Source organism: Hyla sarda, chromosome 2, assembly GCF_029499605.1.
Source record: "Hyla sarda isolate aHylSar1 chromosome 2, aHylSar1.hap1, whole genome shotgun sequence".
NCBI classification, from domain to species: Eukaryota; Metazoa; Chordata; class Amphibia; order Anura; family Hylidae; genus Hyla; species Hyla sarda.
Genome location: NC_079190.1, coordinates 129,965,608 through 129,979,251, shown reverse-complemented (window position 1 = coordinate 129,979,251; position 13,644 = coordinate 129,965,608).

Genomic DNA, 13,644 nt, shown 5'->3' with positions numbered 1-13,644 from the left:
GCTGTAGTTCTGCTTCTCAGAATGGGAATGCATTTTAGCCCTTTTTTGTGCAACTTTTCATTACTAGTTTTAAAAGTGGTAACCTTAGATTCATATTTCATTCTGTTTTATTCCTGTGTTCAATGTCAAAATAAGATGCATAAATTTACTTTTAGGTCTCCAAACATAATCTCCTTTCTCATCGATGGCTTCTCTCTTGGAGATACAGGTGGCATTTTAAATAAATAAGCAAGAAAACAGCACATTCAGCTCAATAAAATAAGAACAATAAAACATAAAACAGGCAAAAATGATGAATAATATCTCATCTATCACTTGTGGGAATGAAATGAAACTTCACCTGCCTTATCCTAAAGGGGATCTCAATCCTCGTGGAAGCGGTAATCAAGCCTGAACTATACTTGAACAGAATCATCATGAGCATAAACTTCAAGAAACGCATTCCATTGCCTTTGAATTATCTTTTTGAATGCAATGTATTCAAAGATATGCTTTCCCAGAATAGCAGAAACAGAAGCTTTTCTGTTCTTACTTCTAGAACTTGTTATTGAGAATTTTGTTTCCTTATAGCTTTAGAATTCTTATAAAAATATAAAACTGATTTGATAAATGTTTGCTCTGTTGGGTAGCATGTATTCTGCTTCTGTATTTTTCCTCTTATATTAAAAACTACTGTACTATCTTTGCTATGTTGATACATGAAACAAATACAATAAATAAAAATGAAAAAATAGAGCATAGTAGGTCAACATGCATCATATGATGACTGTGTCTATGATTGTTTGTAATATGGTAGATATACAGTATCTCATGTAAGTGAGTACACTCCTTTTTTATAAAAAAAAAAAAAAATTCACATGATAACACTAAAGAAATGACACTCTGCTACAATGTAAAGTGGTGAGTGAACAACCTGTACAACAGTGTTTCATGTGTTTTAATGCCTAAGTGGAAATGTTTTAATTCAGTACAGTCACCCTCCATAGTGTTATGTGACTCATTAATATTTCAAGGTCTTAGGTGTTAATGGGGGAGAAGGTGTCTTAAAGTTATGCTTTTTAAAGTTAATGTTATTGCTCTCACACTCTTATACTGGTCACTGGAAGTTCAAAATGGCACCACATGGCAAAAAAAATAAATTAATAAGTAAACTCTCTGAAGATCAGAACTTTTGCTCTACAAAAATTTAGCCTAGGCTTTAAGAAGATTGCCCAGACCCTGAAACTGAGCTGCAACAAGGTGGGCAAGACTAAACAGCGGTTCAGAGGACAGGTTTCACTCAGAACAGGCCTTGCCACTGTTGACCCAAAAAGTTCAGTGCACATACTCAGTTTCATATCCAGAGTTTGCCTTTGTGAAATAGATGTATTTGTGCTGCCTGCATTGCTGCAGAGGTTGAAGGGGTGGAGCGGTCAGCCTGGCCGATCATTCGCCACACATTGCATTAATAGATCTTCTCACAATGAAGCCATTTTTAAAGATGAGCAAACAGTTTGCTGAAGACAAGCAGACTAAGCACATAGATTACTCAAACCACATCCTGTGGTCCAATGAGACCAAATCAAGCATGGTGGTTGGAGTGCCATAGTCTGGGTCTGCATTAGTGCTGTTGGCACTGAAGAGTTACAGTTCATTGAGGGAACCATGAATGTCAACATGTACTGTCACATACTGAAGCATGCTAACCCCAAACACACCTCTAAGATGAGGGTAAAGGTAAAAGACAGGCCAAGCATGGCTCCAGACATAAACCCTATTGAGCATCTGTGGAGTATCCTCACATGGAAGGGGGTGAGTGCAAGGTCTCTAATATGCACATGTTCAGTGATGTCATCATGGAGGAGTGTAGGGCTGTATCTGTGCAAAAGACAGCAGAGCTTCTTATGGGATAGTACGTCTAATACAGTAAAACACACTAAGTGCTGAATGCAGTAGAGAGGTGGTTATGCTCACCTTTTGGGGTGGTGTGTTATAGCGTGTAGACATGGTGCAGCCACCCGTGTATCGGCGATGCAGAAATGCACACCGATCAAAGGATACAATGGTAGAAGAAACTGCAAAAAAGGATCCGGGTTTCAACAGCACAATCTGTGATCAAAGATTTCACAGTACACATTGACTTGTGAGACTGTTCATTTATTAAGCCAACATACAAACGCGTTTTGAGACTAGCACTGTCTCTTTCTCAATGTTAAAATGGCATATTGAGATTAAGAAAGACAGTGCTAGTCTCGAAATGCGTTTGTTTGTTGGCTTAATAAATGAACAGTCTCACAATTCAATATGTACTGTGAAATCTTTGAACACTGATTGTGCTGTTGAAACCCAAATCCTTTTTTGAAGTTTCTTTTACCATTGTATCATGGAGGAGTGGAAGAGGACTGTGGTGGCAACCTATGAAGCTCTGGTGGACTCCATACCCAAGAGGCTTAAAGGGGTATTTCAGGATTTTTTATTTTATTTGACTATGCTACTGGGTCTGTAAAGTTAGTTTTGTTCATAATATAGTGTCTGTACCTGTGTGTGATGGTTTTCTCACAATTCTTATGTGATTTTCGCCTCAATATTTAATTTTAACAGCACATAAAATTACTCAGGCCTCGGGATTTCCCAGGTTGCAGTAGGTCGAGACATGACCTCACTAGTCAGTTGTGCAAAGGGAGCCAGTCCTGCTTCAATGTGTGGGGCGACCGCTGGGTGGGAGAAAGATTATTTTGCAACAGCTATAGGCACCCTGGTTAGAAAACACTGAATGGATGCAGCTCATTTGTGCTGCAATGGGTGGGGTGGCTGATGTGTGGGAGGGAGGAGAGTGTCCTCAAATAAGCATGGATCTATGGGATGTGTTTAGTTAGAGAACCAAATCCAACAAGAAATACCAAGTTCACAAAAAGATAGCCTGGCAGGTATGTACTAAACTCACCTTATGGTGGATAACCCCTTTAAGGAAGTGCTAGAAAATAATGGTGGCCACAAAAATATTGACACTTTGGGCCCAATTTGGACATTTCCACCCTGGGGTGTACTTTCTTGTTGCCAAGGTTTAGACATTAATGACTGTATGTTCAGTTATTTTGAGGGGACACAACATTAAACACTGTTATACAGGCTGTACACTCACTACTTTACATTGTAGCAGAGTGTCCTTTCTTCAGTGTTTTCACATCAAAAGATATAAAATGAGGTGGACTCACTTATGTGTTGTATTAACATTTTAGATATTATTTTAAATATGTCATTAAAGAGCCACAAACACAATTGCGTTCTATATGCATTTTCTATGTTGATATAGACTTCTCATCCACCTCATCCCTTCTCCATAAAATTAAAGGCAGTAAAAAACATTGTATAAAACATGTCATATACAGAGGATTTATCAGTATATATTTTTTAGAGTTTTTTAGATTCATAACTTGTTAAAAAAAAAGCATAATTTCACAGGAAAATTACACAGCAGCAACATAGGGATAACCATCATATATATATATATATATATATATATATATATATATATATATATATATATACGAACAGAGGAAAATGTATGCAAAATGATTAATTCCTCTACTGTCTATAGCTTTTTCAACCTTTTTTTTTTTTTACTGTCATCACAAGATGTTTTAAAGTAAATCATAGATAGATGCTTGTATTGCTGCAGAGTTAACCCCTTGGGGACGGAGCCCATTATGACCCTAAGGACGGGAGCATTTTTTGCAAATCTGACCACTGTCACTTTAAGCATTAATCACTCTGGGATGCTTTTACTTATAAATTTGATTCCGAGAATGTTTTTTCGTGACATATTCTACTTTATGATAGTGGTAAATTTTTGTCGATATTTGCATAATTTCTTGGTGAAAAATAAAAAAATGTCATGAAAAATTAGAAAATTTAGCATTTTTCTAACTTTGAAGCTCTCTGCTTGTAAGGAAAATAGACATTCCAAATAAATGATATATTGATTCACTCATAAAATATTTCTACTTTATGTTTCCATCATAAAGTTGACATGTTTTTACTTTTGGAAAACATCAGAGGGCTTCAAAGTTCAGCAGCAATATTCCAATTTTTCGCCAAATTTTCAAAATCAGAATTTTTCAGGGACCAGTTCAGGTTTGAAGTGGATTTGAAGGGGCTTCTGGTTAGAAATACCCCATACATTACCCCATTATAAAAACTACAACCCTCAAAGTATTCAAAATGACATTCAGTAAGTGTGTTAACCCTTTAGGTGTTTCACAGGAATAGCAGCAAAGTGAAGGAGAAAATTCAAAATCTTCATTTTTTAAACTCGCATGTTCTTGTAGACCCAGTTTTTGAATTTTTACAATGGGTAAAAGGAAAAAAAATCCTCTCAAAATTTGTAACCCAATTTCTCTCGAGTAAGAAAATACCTCATATGTGTATGTCAAGTGTTCGGCGGGTGAATTAGAGGGCTCAGAAGCGAAGGAGCAACAATGGGATTTTGGAGAGTGAGTTTTTCTGAAATGGTTTTTGGGTGGCATGTCCCATTTAGGAAGCCCCTATGGTGCCAGGACAGCAAAACCCCCCACATCGCAAACTATTATGGAAACTACACCCCTCAAGGAACATAACAAGGGGTACAGTGAGCCTTAACACCCCACAGGTGTTTGACAACTTTTTGTTAAAGTCGGATGTGTAAATGAAAAAAAAATCTTTTCACTAAAATGCTGGTTTTTCCCCAAATTTTCCTTTTTTACAAGGGGTTATAGGAGAAAATGCCCCCAACATTTGTAACCCCATTTCTTCTGAGTATGGAAATACCCCATGTTTGGACGTCAAGTGCACTGCGAGCGAACTGCAATGCTCAGAAGAGAAGGAGTGTCATTGAGCTTTTAGAGAGATAATTTGTTTGGAATGGAAGTCGGGGGCCATGTGCGTTTACAAAGCCCCCCGTGGTGCCAGAACATTGGACCCCCCCACATGTGACCCCATTTTGGAAACTACACCCCTCATGGAATGTAATAAGGGGTACAGTGAGCATTTACTTCCTGCTGGCGTTTGACAGATCTTTGGAACAGTGGGCTGTTCAAACAACAAAATTACATTTTTCATTTTCACTGACCACTGTTCCAAAAATCTGTCAGACACCTATGGGGCGTAAATGCTCACTGTAACCCTTGTTACATTCCGTGAGGGGTGTAGTTTCCAAACATGTGGGTATTTATTTTTTTGGGTTTATGTCAGAACCACTGTAAAATCAGCCACCCCTGTGCAAATCACCAATTTAGGCCTCAAATGTTCATGGTGCACTCTCACTCCTGAGCCTTGTTGTGCGCTCACAGAGCATTTTACGCCCACATATGGGGTATTTTCGTACTCAGAAGAAATTGTGTTACAAATTTTGGGGGTCTTTTTTTCCTTTTACCTCTTGTGAAAATAAAAAGTAAATGGCAACACCAGCATGTTAGTGTAAATTATTATTATTTTTTTTTTTTTTACACTAACAGGCTGATGTAGACCCCAACTTTTCCTTTTCATAAGGGGTAAAAGGAGAAAAAGCACCCCAAAATTTGTAGTGCAATTTCTCTTGAGTACGGAAATACCCCATATGTGGCCCTAAACTGTTTCCTTGAAATACGACAGGGCTCCGAAGTGAGAGAGCACCATGCGCATTTGAGGACTAAATTAGGGATTGCATAGGGGTGGACATAGGGGTATTCTACGCCAGTGATTCCCAAACAGGGTGCCTCCAGCTGTTGCTAAACTCCCAGGATGCCTGGACAGTCAGTGGCTGTCCATAAATGCGTGGATTTGTTGTATTGCAACAGCTGGAGGCTCCGTTTTGGAAACACTGCCGTACAATACGTTTTTCATTTTTATTGGGGGGGGGGACAGTGTAAGGGGGTGTATATGTAGTATTTTACTTTTTATTATGTGTTAGTGTAGTGTAGTGTTTTTAGGGTACATTCGCACTGGCGGGTTACGGTGAGTTTCCCGCTAGGAATTTGCGCTGCGGCGAAAAATTTGCTGCAGCTCATACTTGAAGCAGGAAACTTACTATAAACCCGCCCGTGTGAATGTACCCTGTACGTTCACATGGGGGGGGGGGGGGGACAAACCTCCAGCTGTTTAAAAACTACAACTCCCAGCATGTACTGACAGACCGTGCATGCTGGGAGTTGTAGTTTTGCAACAGCTGAAGGCACACTGGTTGGAAAACCTTCAGTTAGGTTCTGTTACCTAACTCAGTATTTTCCAACCAGTGTGCCTCCAGCTGTTGCAAAACTACAACTCCCAGCATGCACGGTCTGTCAGTACATGCTGGGAGATGTAGTTTTGCAACAGCTGGAGGCACACTGGTTGGAAAACCTTCAGTTAGGTTCTGTTACCTAACTCAGTATTTTCCAACCATTGGGCATCCAGCTGTTGCAAAATCAACAAATCCCAGCATGTACTGACAGACCGTGCATGCTGGGAGTTGTAGTTTTGCAACAGCTGGAGGCACACTGGTTGGAAAACCTTCAGTTAGGTTCTGTTACCTAATTCAGTATTTTCCAACCAATGTGCCTCCAGCTGTTGCAAAACTACAACTCTCAGCATGCACGGTCTGTCAGTACATGCTGGGAGATGTAGTTTTGCAACAGCTGGAGGCACACTGGTTGGAAAACCTTCAGTTAGGTTCTGTTTCCTAACTCAGTATTTTCCAACCAGTGTGCCTCCAGCTGTTGCAAAACTACAACTCTCAGCATGTACTGACAGACTGTGCATGCTGGGAGTTGTAGTTTTGCAACAGCTGGAGGCACACTGGTTGGAAAACCTTCAGTTAGGTTCTGTTACCTAACTCAGTATTTTCCAACCAGTGTGCCTCCAGCTGTTGCAAAACTACAATTCCCAGCATATACTGATCACAGAAGGGCATGCTGGGAGATGTAGTTATGCAACAGCTGGTGGTACGCAACTACAACTCCCAGCATGCCGAGACAGCTGTTTGCTGTTTGGGCATGCTGCGATTTGCAGTTTTGCTACATCTGGAGTGCTACAATTTAGAGACCACTGAACAGTGATCTCCAAACTGTGGACCTCCAAATGTTGCAAAACTACAACTCCCAGCATGCCTGTCTCGGCATGCTAGGAGTTGTAGTTTTGCAAGATCTAGAGGGCAGTATAGAGATCACTGTGCAGTGGTCTTTAAACTGTAGACCTCCTGCTGTTGCAAAACTACAAATCCCAGCATGCCCACACAGCAAACAGCTGTCTGGGCATGCTGGGAGTTGTAGCTTTGCAACATCTGGAGGGCTATAGTCTAGAGACTACTATAGTGGTCTCAGACTGTAGCCCTCTAGATATTGCTTGGCAACTCACCGGCTTCCGTCGCATCCAGGGAGCCGTCCTCTTCTGCCGCCCGCCACCCGCAGATCTCCGTCGCCGCCCGCCGATCCTCATCGCTCCGCTGCCTCCGGACGGGTAAGTGATCTTCGGTGCCGCTCCTCTTCATTTTCCCCATTCTGCCCCGCCTATTGTGGGTATGCAGGACGGGGAAAACAAAAGTAAACCCCCCCACCCCCGATCTACTATTGGTGGTCTCGTCTAGATCACCAATAGCAGGGATAGGAGGGGTGGCACCCGTGCCACCTCACTCCTATCGCTTCAGGGGGATCGTGGGGGTCTTAGACAACCGCGATCCCCCTTATATTCCGTGTCACCGAGTCACCATAGACCCGGAATAGGCGCAAATCGCAAGTTTGAATTCACTTGCGATTTGCGCAGATCGCTGACATGGGGGGGTCTAATGACCCCCCTGGGCATTTGCACGGGGTGCCTGCTGATAGATATCAGCATTCACCCCGGTCCGGTCCCTGCCTGGCGCGCGGCGGGGGCCGAAATTCCCACGGGCGTATGGATACGCCCTTCGTCCTTAAGTACCAGGACGCAAGAGCATATGCATACGCGCTTCGTCCCCAACAGGTTAAAGGGGTACTCTGCCCCTAGACATCTTATCCCCTATTCAAAGGATAGTGGAAAAGATTTCTAATCACAGGGGTCTGATCGATGGGACCCCCCAAGATCTCGGGCCTAGCACCCTAGCGTCCTGAACATTTATGTCCACAACCCCAGCTGTGGGCGGCTTTGGGCGGCAGTGGTTGTCATCCCCACCCCCATCCATTAATGTCTATCAGAGATATATGGAGGGCACATGACGGTTGTGGTTGCTTGTAATCCGGCTCACAGATTTCTGGGGTGCCAGGCCGGAAATTATAGGGCAGGGTCCCAGCTGTTGGACCCTCACGATCAGACATTTAATTTTTATTTTATTTTTTTAAATCAACTGGTGCCAGAAAGTTAAACAGATTTGTAAATTGCTTCTATTTAAAAATCTTAATCCTTCTGGTACTTATCAGCTTCTATTTGCTCCACAGCAAGTTATTTTCTTTTTGAATGTCCTTTTCAGTCTGACCACAATGCTCTCTGCTGACACCTTTGTATATTTTAGGAACTGTATGGAGCAGGAGAGGTTTGCTATGGGGATTTGCTCCTACTCTGGACAGTTCCTAAAACGTCAGCAGAGAGCACTGTGGTCAGACAGAAAGGAAATTCAAAAAGAAAAGAACATCCTGTGGATCAAATAGAAGTAGATAAGTACTAGGAGGATTAAGATTTTTAAACTGAAGTAATTTACAAATCTGTTTAACTTTCTGGCACCAGTTGATTTAAAAAAAAAAATGTTTGCCAGGGGAGTACCCCTTTAATCTATTGAATATAGGATAAGATGTCTAGGGGCGGAGTACATTTTCATCATGGTGATTTGTCAGTACACTCACAAGATCAGCACATACAGTATGCTGGCCAATCTACCCGAGCTTATAGACATATGCATTGTTATCACTTTCATTCTGCCTGAACTACGGGTCATTGAGGCAGTTCCACAAGCTGATCCTGATGCAAAGCAACATGTGTGATGGTGCTAGGATCTCAAGTGAATCCTTTCGGGATTCCTCCCTTTATCAAGTCCATAGCAAATTTGCCTTGGGAGGAATCCCGAAAGGATTCACTTGAGATCCTAGCACCATCACACATGTTGCTTTGCATCAGGATCAGCTTGTGGAACTGCCTCAATGACCCGAAAGCTTGTCTCTACAGTATGCTGTTAGTCCAATAAAAAAGGTATTACAAAATACTTAAACATTTTATGATTTGCATATATATATATATATATATATATATATATATATATATATATATATATTTCTTGTGTAGTGTAAATCAAATTCAATAGATAATGACCTACATTTTATAATATTTTCATGTCATGAAAATTCAGAACAGAGCTGTCATTTTTCTTGAATCTTGAGCCTTTTGTGCATATATTCTGTTTGACAGTTCACACAACCTGCTTATGTCCTATATGCTGTCACGTTGGCTACAATGGGACATTCTCCACTATGAGGAATACCTGTAGAGAAGAATACCTCCATACATACACAGATGAAACATACAATGAAATCAGAGGTATAAAGAGGCACTTTAGAGTTCCTATGGGAGTGCTATCTAGGCTCTATACAAAACGATGGCATGCATTGATATTAGGGAAAGTTGTAAGATGAAAGTTGAGCTTGATTATTAAGGTTAATATTACCGAACATTTCTTGCAAAAAGCGGCCCTTTATAACACTGTACCGCTGGATTAAAGTTATGCTACAACATATGAATTCTGCATAGATAATAGATGTACTAGTGAGTTTTACTGTGCTAAAGATTTGTTTACATACCTCTAAAGCCTCTGTATATATGAAAGGAGTAATAGGAACGCATCCAGATTCTCATTACCAAACGACAAAAACAACAACACAAGATGAATGCCTGGAAAAAATATTGTCATCCTGCCAAAGGCTGTAATTTGATGTCTGATAGAGTCGTGTTTATTGTTTACCTATGAAAACAACCAAACTTTATAGTTACTGTCTAATTACCGTGAGATCAGTCGGGACGGACGGACAGGAAAAACTTTACAGATGATTTAATGGGAAAAATATATATTTTACATTAGGGAAAAAGTATTCTATTGGGCTTAGGATTAATGCTGTACTACAGAATATATTGAATAATAAAGTTTTTCACAGCAGGGCTCGTACATGTAGGAATTCAACTCAAGTTCTTTTACTCAGCAGAAGGAGATGCAAATAGCATAGGGTACAAATGTATATCTGTCCAAATCAGGCACTGTTATGGTTACACAAAAAATCTCATTATTATTATTATTGTTTTTCTGTAAAAAATAAACTATATTGAGTAAACTTTAAAGGAGAACTCCAGAATATAAAAATTGTCCCCCATATTGCCGGCAGTAAAAAAAATAAAGATGTACATACCTTCCTCGGCTCCCCCGGGGCCTCCGGTAACCGTCTCCGGTCTCCGCCGCGATCCTCTTACTGGTTGCCGGTGGTCGGTGAGTCATACTGCACTCAGCCAATCACCGGCTGCAGTGAAGTCCCGACTCGGCCAGTGATAGGCTGAGCGGCAGTGTGACGTTTTCGGCCCCGGCAGCAGGTGCTGGTGTAGTGAAGAATTTTGTGTCCTGAAGCGTTTTCACACTGACGCTCAGCCTTTTGCTGGCCGGTGATTGGCTGAGTGCAGTATGACTCGCCGACCACCAGCAACCAGGAAGAGGATCGCGGCGGAAACCGGAGCCGGTTACCGGAGGCCCAGGGGGAGCAGAGGAAGGTATGTGCATCTTTATTTTTTTTACTGCCAGAAGTATGGGGGACAATTTTTATATTCTGGAGTTCTCCTTTTATACTGATTATAACTCAATGGACATTACTGTATGTCCTGGTGCCCTGGTGGGGGGGGGGGATATTAGGTAATTAGGGAGACCCACCATTATCCATTAGCATGGACATTAGCGATCATGCTGTTTCCTGCCATTAACCCCTCAGATGCCATGATCAATACTGATCATGGCATCTGAAGCATAACAGGGGGTTTAGTCAGACTCATGCGTAATTGCTGGGTTCGATGAGTCATGATGGTCCCCTCTCCTGCTTCCTGTCACTCTGCTACAATCTTCTTTTCTGGTCTGCCGTTTGAAAATAAATGACATTCCAATGTGAACTCACACAAAATGATTCTATTTTATTTTATTTTTTTCATTTTACCCCACACATATTATTATTAAACAAGAGCAAAAAGTCATGCCTCTTTTAGGCCTGAAAGAGGTTGTCCAGGATAACAAAAATTTTCTCCAAAAACATCACCACACTTGTCCTCAGGTTATGTGTGGTAAAATGAAAATTGGCTGTGTCCATAAATGGTACCTCCCACCATCAATGAAATCTAATATATTATAGATTAGCCTATTTAAATTACTTTTGTATTATACTTCTGAATAAAATTCTGTAACTTTATGTGTTAAATTAGCCAGCACAGTGTATAGTGTGTATAGAACTGTCTTTTTCAGCTCCCTTTCCCTTTGAGCTGAGCTAGAAGGTAGAGCAGGGTTTCCCAATAAAGGTGCCTCCAGCTGTTGCAAAACTACAACTCCCAGCAAGTATGGACAGCCAAAGGCTGAAAGTTGTAGTTTTGCAACAACAACTGGAGGCACCCTGGTTGGGAAACACTGCTGTAGAGTCCTGATCCCTTCAGGTCATGGTGCTTAATATTGTGCAAAACATTGTTTTGGATATTTCTGCTTCCTTTTGCAGCTGCTGGGCAGATCTCAGGCAATTACAGCTAATCACACACTGAACTGCTCTAGGCTATGTGTTCAAAGCAGAATAGCAGATAGAGGGCAAAACGTTTCAATTGCAGAGCATCAGGTGATGTCATGCCTGCTGGAGAATGCCCCTTCCCAGTCCATGGAGCTGACTGAGTGCAGAATATACAGCACAATATCAAGGATAAAAACTAAAGAAATAATAAAAATAAAGACAGGTGGTTTATTATGATGGGAGGATCTGGGAGGATTACAATTTTACCAAGGTGATGACAGGTATTCTTTAAAGCAAAATGGTCTGTGTCTTTAAGGGATTAAAGGGTAAACTCTAGAAGACAGAAAAAGTTTGCAAACTAGCCCTAACATAATGCCTTATTAGGGTGGATTCACACATGGAAGATTTAGTTTTTTCAGCTAAAGTAAATTCTGTTATGCAATTTGCAATTTATGCAAATTTCTATATAGGACATTCTTTTTTACATAACATATATCTCCAATTTACCGTAGATAGGCATCTTACAGGATTATTTACTATACTACTGTTACGCCGAGCGCTCCGGGTCCCCGCTCCTCCCCGGAGCGCTCGCTACACTCTCGCTACTGCAGCGCCCCGGTCAGATCCACTGACCCGGTGCGCTGCGATACCGCCTCCAGCCGGGATGCGATTCGCGATGCGGGTGGCGCCCGCTCGCGATGCGCACCCCGGCTCCCGTACCTGACTCGCTCTCCGTCGGTCCTGTCCCGGCGCGCGCGGCCCCGCTCCCTAGGGCGCGCGCGCGCCGGGTCTCTGCGATTTAAAGGGCCACTGCGCCGCTGATTGGCGCAGTGGTTCTAATCAGTGTGTTCACCTGTGCACTCCCTATGTATACCTCACTTCCCCTGCACTCCCTCGCCGGATCTTGTTGCCATTGTGCCAGTGAAAGCGTTTCCTTGTGTGTTCCTAGCCTGTGTTCCAGACCTCCTGCCGTTGCCCCTGACTACGATCCTTGCTGCCTGCCCCGACCTTCTGCTACGTCCGACCTTGCTTCTGTCTACTCCCTTGTACCGCGCCTATCTTCAGCAGTCAGAGAGGTTGAGCCGTTGCTAGTGGATACGACCTGGTCACTACCGCCGCAGCAAGACCATCCCGCTTTGCGGCGGGCTCTGGTGAACACCAGTAGTGACTTAGAACCGGTCCACTAGCACGGTCCACGCCAATCCCTCTCTGGCACAGAGGATCCACCTCCTGCCAGCCGGCATCGTGACAACTACATTTTATTTTATGTTTTATATTTATGCACACACACAAATATATATATATATATATATATATATATATATATATATATTCTGTAATATTGCCTATCTTTCATACAGCTATTATATATGTTTTATTGTTATAACAAAACTTGCTACTTATGTTGGTTTATATTTTCTATGTTTATGGTGTACTGTATATCCTTTGTGGGGGTGGACACATTACCCTGCACCAAGTGTTTCCTGTATGGGTTGATGGGTATCCAACCTATAAAGGTATGGCTGTAACTAACAGCACATTAGTATGAGTAAGGCTGGCAAGACCGTCTGAAACGCGTTACTGTTATCTTGTTATGTCGTGATGGAAATAAAGAATCAGCTTTTATTTGCACAAGTTTCTGCGCTGGACCTTCATTCTTATTTGGCTGGACCTTCCGGTGTTGATTCACACCGATCCGTGTGCAGAGTTCTGGCTCTGGAGGTGTGCTGAAGCACTCCTCCATTTACTTGATACCCTGAACTTTCCTTCGTGCCCCCTCCTCCTTTTGTGTCCTTACCAGTGATTCTCACCATTATCAACGGAAACCCAGCATGCCTAACAGCATTTGCTTGCAACCACTGGAGGAACATACGGACACACGCAGACCGCATATGCCAGACCTTCAATGCCATCAATACCAACAATCTGGAGAATGCTTTGTCAGCAGAAACTAAAATTTGGTGGGATGTCTCCA